The sequence below is a fragment of the Harpia harpyja genome, chromosome 13 (genome assembly GCF_026419915.1).
Source record: "Harpia harpyja isolate bHarHar1 chromosome 13, bHarHar1 primary haplotype, whole genome shotgun sequence".
Classification (NCBI taxonomy): domain Eukaryota; kingdom Metazoa; phylum Chordata; class Aves; order Accipitriformes; family Accipitridae; genus Harpia; species Harpia harpyja.
In genome coordinates this window covers 1665520-1673085 of record NC_068952.1, presented here as the reverse complement: position 1 = coordinate 1673085, position 7566 = coordinate 1665520, and the positions used below count along the sequence as shown (strand labels likewise).

The 7566-nt window shown below is 42.7% G+C and overlaps 1 non-coding gene across 1 annotated transcript; it reads right to left on the bottom strand.

Moving 5' to 3' along the window:
• Positions 1-5032: 5032 nt before the first annotated feature.
• TRNAG-CCC (transfer RNA glycine (anticodon CCC)) lies at positions 5033-5103 on the bottom strand. The gene has a single exon. It is a non-coding gene; the product is annotated as a tRNA-Gly (tRNA).
• Between the last annotated feature and the right edge of the window lie 2463 nt (positions 5104-7566).

The following is a 7566-nucleotide window of genomic DNA, read 5'->3' as shown; positions in this document are numbered from 1 at the left end:
GGTTTCAGGTCCCTGTTTTCAGTTTGGATGGCCAGGTGCTAGAGCCACCCTAGTCACAGGAAAGGTCCAGCTCTGTCCCAACCAGAACATGCTCAGTGCAGGCAGCTTTTGTCAGGAAATTAAGTTCCTAAAAGCTAAACAGCCTCTACGTTATTTGCACTACCTGCACTGTTTCAAAGGCATTTCACTTTTTCATTCTTCGAGAGTGTCTTCCCCAGAGCAGAAAATCGTCCACCTCCGACAAAAACACCATCTCGCCCAGAGCAAGGAGGAGGGAGAAGCCACCAGAGATGGACCACAAAATTTCAACCATGGCAAAACATTGGTTTTACTCCAACAGCTTAACGTGACTGAAGCAGAAACTCAACGCAGCAATTACCATTTAGCAAAACTCTGAGAAGCCAGGAATAGGTTAGATGAACACTAGCCCATATGTTGCCTTTGACACTGATGCCCCACAGGGAAGTGGCTTGCTATTTCTCCTGTTGAGACAAACCGCTTTCCATCGGTTGCGTCCCAGGACTGAGAAGGTCAATGCAACACTGGGGATGGAGACACCACTCCAAGAAGTGCAGTGGAACAATGTGCAATTTTCCCCTATCTTAAGGTATATTTAAATACCTTGAGGGGGATGTTGCTGAAAGTGAGTAGTTGGTGTGTTATATCTCTCCAAATGTGTGTACAAACACACTAGCTGGGAAGAATATACAGAAGAAAATATATCAGTGACAACCAGGGCAGCTTACATCTGCCCTGACACTGTTAAATGTGTAAAAAAGGGATTTCCTTCAACACAGTCTTACGAAGTGAAGTTCCATTTATTCAGCTTGTTGAAAAGGAGGTTGAGAGGTGACTCAATCGTTGTGTATAGGTAATTACATACGGAAACAGTATCTGATAGCAAGGGACTTCTTAGTCTCACAAAGAGCCAAAAAAATCATGTGGCTGGAATCTGAACAGAACTGCACCAATTCAACCTTGAAATAAAAGTGCTCCTGCCATTAGCAGTGTAATGGCAATTAGGGACTGGAAAAGAATATAAGGGGAAGCTTTAGAGTCGTTCGCTGGAGGTGTTACGACAAGATTAGGTATCACTCCAACAGATAGGTGTTTTATTTAGATTCTGAGGCACATTTTACTGGCTGCATATGCAGAGTCCAGGTGCACCATTGCGGCAGTCCCGTTTTGCCTTGAGACTGCCTTCCTGCACAGTCTCTTTCTTTGTGTTGTCCCTAACATATTTGTCATATTTATAATACTACCACTAAGATAACTACCACAATTTCACATTTTGGAGCATCAGACAACCTGCAGGATTTAGAAACACCGTCACTTCATATCCCACACACTCTGATTCTCCACTGCTGAGGCATATTCATCTTCTTGTTTTTCTATCATCTTACTTTAAAGAAAAAGGGATTGGACAGACCATCAATAAACAAGATACAACACACCTGGAAAGACCAATCAGAACTGCAAATGAGGAACACTCTTAGACACACCACTGGCATGCATCCCTTACATGTGCAGGCAAAACTAATACCAGCTTTGGGTAGCTAGGAAGGACCATCGAACAGAAATTGCCCTCATTTTTTCTGATGTCGTATCAGATATGATCAGCACAGTGGATATCAGCATAGGGTCAAACAAAAGAGCAAGAAGATAAATCAATCCATTAAATAACATTGTTATTGATATTTCACCTGACTTTATGCATCTAGTAGTCAGGCATCCCTTCAACTAAAAAGGAATACCATGAACGGGGAGTATTTTGGTCTGTCCTGAATGGAGATGTCTCTGGGTTTGCCACGTGCTAGAGACAGACAGAGGCAACTGGCTTGAACAGAGCGTGCAGCTTCCAAAGTCAGGTCGGTTGGACCAGTTTCAGAGCTGCCCCCTTTCCGGCTAGAAATGTGGGGAGCATAAAGCAAAAAACCATATTAAAATAAAAATATAGTCAATCTGATAAGAGCTCTCCAACATGATTTTTTTTTCTCTGACATTGTTTTTTAAACAAGAAGAGCGGTTGCTAGCACAATGAAAATTCATTGAGGTCAATGACTGCAGAACGAGTATTATTTACTAATACTGAAAATCTGCAGTTTGGTACAGCTTAGTACATAAGCAAATATTTAAACATGCAAAATTCACAAGTTAACCAGATTTTATGCAGCAATTTATACAGAGAAGAGGATCCCATTGATTCTATAACTCATTGTCTGTGAAAGAAACAGAGACTTTGAACCGCCTTCCTCAGCAAACAGGAATGAAAAACTGTAAAGCTATGAAATGCACCATTTTGTAAATTCATCTATGTAGCAGGTAAAACATAAACTGCTTCCATAAGCCTGGAAAAATGCATAGTTAGTTATTGTTCTATTCTAGGACAGCCTTTGAACAGAATAAACCTATCTTGGAAAATTTTCATCATGTAGCCATTACACATCTCCCAGTGTTCGATTAGTTTCAAATATCTCTCAGATCCTGGCTCCTAACACTGTCAGATAATTTGATGCTCCATATTTTGGATCAGTTGTTTTCTCTTGAAGAAAAGCAAGATGCAGATTTGGTTTCTAGTCCAGCTTTGGGGCAGTACGTGTGTGGCTGAACTGCAAGGGGTTGTCCGCAAGAGTAAGAAAGACCTTACAATTATGTTCTGCTTAGTGCACTTCTGAAATTCTTGGTCTGCCATCCCTCCCTTGCCCACCTTGCAGACAGGGACACAGACCACAGCTATCATGATGGGTACTGGGAAAACAGATTTTTTTGTACATGAGGAGACCAAAATTTTTACAGAAGTTCCTTTTATAGCTGGTATTTGCAATATACTGCAAGTCACATTAAAATTAAATAACAAAAAATAACATTCAGGATGAAAGACATTTGAAACTGGGATGTAATGTGAGTTACAAGGCTTAATTCCATCTCTCCAGTTCACAGATGCAACTCATAGAGGCTTCGCTTAGAACTGTAACTTTGTATTTGAGATGCAAAATGTATTCTTTAAAGAATCCTCACTCCAGATCAAAACTGTAAACATTCTGAAGGAATTATGTTGTTGATATACTAGTCACTGAGTAACAGAGACAATGAAACCTCTTGACTTTGAGTCATACTGATTTACTAATAATATTCCAATACAAAGATGTGCTCTTTGATAAGTATAAAAATGTTGACAAAAAGCAATAGTGGAGTGAAACAAGTGATAACAGATATTACTTTGCCAAGGATATAAAAAAAATGGGTCAGCTTTTAACCTAATCACAATTCAGAGCACACATTGCAATTGCTATGAAGTGAAAGGAAAAAATGTACCCCCAAAAATTCACTCCTGTGGGTTGGTTTGGTGTTTTTTCCACTGATATAAATGTATAGAATACATGTATATACAGGTCGACTCATTATATAGGTGCTACACTCTTTCAAAAAGCATTTAAATATCCCCCCCCTCTTTTTTTTTAGAATACATAACTACAAATTCTGAAGTCATTCTGTAGCACTTAAGTTCTTTTGTACAATCATTCCAAAATATCATTGGAGTAATTGTTAATTCAGACACTGATATGAGCATTGTATATTCTACTAAAGTAAACATGTATAAACCTGATCCACATTTCTTTTTAAGTGACACAAGTTCACGTTAGGTGGACAAAAAAATTCCTTTCAGAAATAGGAAATGTTTGCAGACTTAGAAAACTAGAGCAGACTTTTTAAACAAGTACGTGGTACAATGTGCAATGAACTTCCAGACGTGGTGCAAAACTGCAGCACGAGAAGACGTATTACTACAGACAATTATTTCCAGGAGCTCGTCTCTGGTGTCTGCTAATTCCCATAATGACATCTGCAGCTCCAGCATTGCGTCATCACCTAACACCAGCATTTCACGTTTCCCTCTCCTCTGCACGGGCAGGACTCGTTGGAAGAACTGCTTCCTCCATTCCCCAAAAAACCACCGCTCGTGGACCAGGCTGTATTGGGTTTGTGTTTTAGCTGGGGGGGGTTACAGGGGTGGCTTCTGTGACAAGCTGCTGGAAGTTTTCCCTATATCCGACAGAGCCAATTCCAGCTGGCTCCAAGACGGACCCGTCGCCGGCCGAGGCTGAGCCAATCCGCGATAGTGGTAGCACCTCTGGGATAACAGATTTAAGAAGGAAAAAAAGTTGCATGGCACACAGAAACGGCAGCAGGAGAGAGGAGTGAGAACCTGTAAGAGAAACAGCCCTGCAGACCCCCAGGGCAGTGCAGAAGGAGGGGGAGGAGATGCTCCAGGCGCCGGAGCAGAGATTCCCCTGCAGCCCGTGGGGAAGACCACGGTGAGGCAGGCTGTCCCCCTGCAGCCCATGGAGCTCCACGGTGGAGCAGATCTCCACCGGCAGCCCGGGGAGGACCCCACGCCGGAGCAGGGGGGTGCCCGAAGGAGGCTGTGACCCCGTGGGAAGCCCACGCTGGAGCAGTGTGCTCCTGAAGGACTGCACGCTGTGGAAAGGACCCACGCTGGAGCAGTTCGTGAAGAACTGCGGCCCGTGGGAAGGACCCACGCTGGAGAAGTTTGTGGAAGACTGTCTCCCGTGGGAGGGACCCCACGCTGGAGCAGGGGAAGAGTGTGAGGAGTCCTGCCCCCAAAGAGGGTGAAGCGGCAGAGACAGCGTGTGATGAAAACCCCATTCCCCATCCCCCTGCGCCGCTGGGGGGGGTTAGGTAGAGAATCTGGGAGTGAAGCTGTGCCCGGGAAGAAGGGACGGTGTTTTGAGATTTGGTTTTATTTCTCATTACCCTGCTCTGGTTGATTAGCAATAAAAATTAAGTTAATTTTCCCCAAGTGGAATCTGTTTTGCCCGTGACAGTAATTGGTTGAGTGATCTCTCCGAGAGTCCTTATCTCAACCCATGAGAGCGCTCTCTCCCAGTCCTTATCTCAGCCTACAAGGGCTTAAATATATTTTCTCTCCCCTGATCCAAGGTGGGGGGGATTGATAGAGCGGCTTTGATGGGCACCCAGCCAGAGTTAACCCACCAGAGTCTTTTTTTGATGCGCCGCCCGGGAATCGAACCCGGGTTGCAAGAATGGGAATCTTGCATGATACCACTACACCAGCGGCGCTCACGCTTGATAGATGCCAGTCCTGGAGACAAGCTCCTGGGCAAACCGGTCACCTTGTAGATGCTCACTCTCTAAAATGGACCAGATAACAAAAAATGAGCCAGGGAAGCAATAAAATAAACATTTTCGCTTTTATCAGAAAGTTTCATCCAACCAGCCTACAACAGTTGCTTGGGGAGAGAGAAGCCCATGCCGCATTACCAAAAAATCAAGAAGAATTAAGTCTAGAAAGGAGCAAATCAAGCAATAGAAACAAAACCGGCAACATGACGGAAGACTCTGTTAGAATAAATATTAAGTAATAGCCTGAGTCATCTATTATTGTTCAAGTTATTTTAAACTAACTTCTCTTGATGTATTAAAACCTGCTAAGACTCCTAATTACATTTTGTACACATATAAATCATGTTAGCTTGCATGCGTCAAGGTGAAATGAGAAACCAGTTCTTGGGAACCTTTTTTCTCTCGGTCTTATGATATATAATGCCAGATGTTCTCACCGTGTCTAACGCTGCTAAACAATTGGGGTAAGGATAGGCAGTGTGCTAAAAAATACACAAACACGTCTGTAAACATGCATTCACTCAAAAAAACAAACTTCAATACTCTGGACCAGCATATCCTAATGCAAGCCTGACATTTTTGTCGCAAATATGGTCAGAGAGACCCGACAGCAGAGTTAGCAAAACTTCAGACTGCAGCCCCCAGAAGGACTTCTTTTCTTCCACTCGCACCTTTGACTCCTTCACAGAAAATCTGATTTCTCACTATCTTTCATGACGTTTCTTGCTGGAGACCGACACCCCTTGCCCTCATTCCCGTTTACTGAGACACCCCTTCAGCAGCCCTCTGCCAGCGCAGAACGGTTGTGGTCACCCACAATTATATTGCACCTTTAATAACCTGAAGGTTTAAACCAAATCAGAAATATTAAGCCAAGTCTTTTTTCCAGTTACAACATGAATATATTTAAAGGAATATATACATAAGAGACTATATCGAGTTCTTTCTAAATGGACCTTGTAATGTCACAGTCAAGCCTCATAACTTCTAGAAAGTTGATTTAAAATTTGACTGCAGGAGGAAAAAAAAGGCTCATTTAAAAAGGGAGGCTTCCTTAAAACTTACCTACAAAGGAGATTTCTGTTTCTTTAGATGTTATAAGTGTGATACAATGACAAAGAACATAGATTGAACTAAAGTTGAAGCAGGCTGAAAAACATTAAAGGAATCTGCGCCGGGCTTTCTGCCAACAGCATTCAATGGCAGAGAGCAGGCGGGTAGCAACAGAGCCAGCAAAAGGTGTCGGGGCTAAATTTCTGGAAAAGAGAGCCTGGCTATGAGAAAAGTTCAAATAAGAAGGAAAAAAGCTAGAGAAGGCGGCATCAAAAGTAGCAGAGGACAGCTTCTGCCTTTTCGGTGAACTGACAAAGGGGCAAGTTATGGAAGAAAAGGTTAATTTAATTAACAAAATACTCAGGTGCAGACATGACTTCATGTCTGCTGGCTGACAGGAAAATAAAAACAATTTCTGATCAGAGTTTAACATAACCTTTTCAGTACTAAAAGGTGGTATTTTATCTTCTTGTTTGTCTATTTAGCAACTGACGATCACCCACTGCATCTTCACTATCCGTTCCCCGAAATGTCTGGTCTGTGGTTATGTGGTTTCCATAAGTAATTGGCTGACCTTTACTTCGAGAACAGGAGTGCAGCAGAGCAACAAGAGCATTTAGAAAATACAACAATGCATGTAATTGAGAGCTTTAATTGGGAAACAAAATTGTATTTATGTCCCCTATGCCCAGATAGGATGAGCCTGAAGTCCTTTGCATCTCTAAGCAGACTCAATCTATTCCTGTCGGGATGGAGGGAAGCCCCAGTCGTCATCTCCGACATGCAGCACGGGAAAATAAAATAGTTAGAATAATCTTGCCTTTGGAGTCCTCTGCTCCAACCTTTCCTTTAGTCTCTTTTCCCAAGATCAACACGAGCTACCACCTTGTGGATGGCCCTTGGTTTGCCTGCTTACCTGGGTGGGGAAAGCACCTCCTCCCTTGACAGGGATACAGCCCAAGAAAGCAGTCGTTTTCAAAAATGGACATATTTGGTGTTGACCACAGGCATTAGTGAGCAGCCAGGAGTCAAAAGGATCTCGCTGAGGAGGAGCGAGGGGAGCTGCTGCAGAAGGTCGCTGCACCCAATTCCCGAAGCAGTGCACTAATCTCAGTATACAAGCTATCGTCACCCTCACAAATGCTCATCTAAGACCAAAAGCATATATTATTTAGCAATTTTTCCCAAAATGATGATTAAAAACAGTGATCTAAAATTAAGAAGATCGATTCCTAAAATACTACTCCAGGCATGACAAATAACTCGCACATCTGAGCAAAAACTAGAGCATATGGTATGAGTCAAGAATAAACTGGCAGTCTTTAATACATATTCTCATTTGAAAAT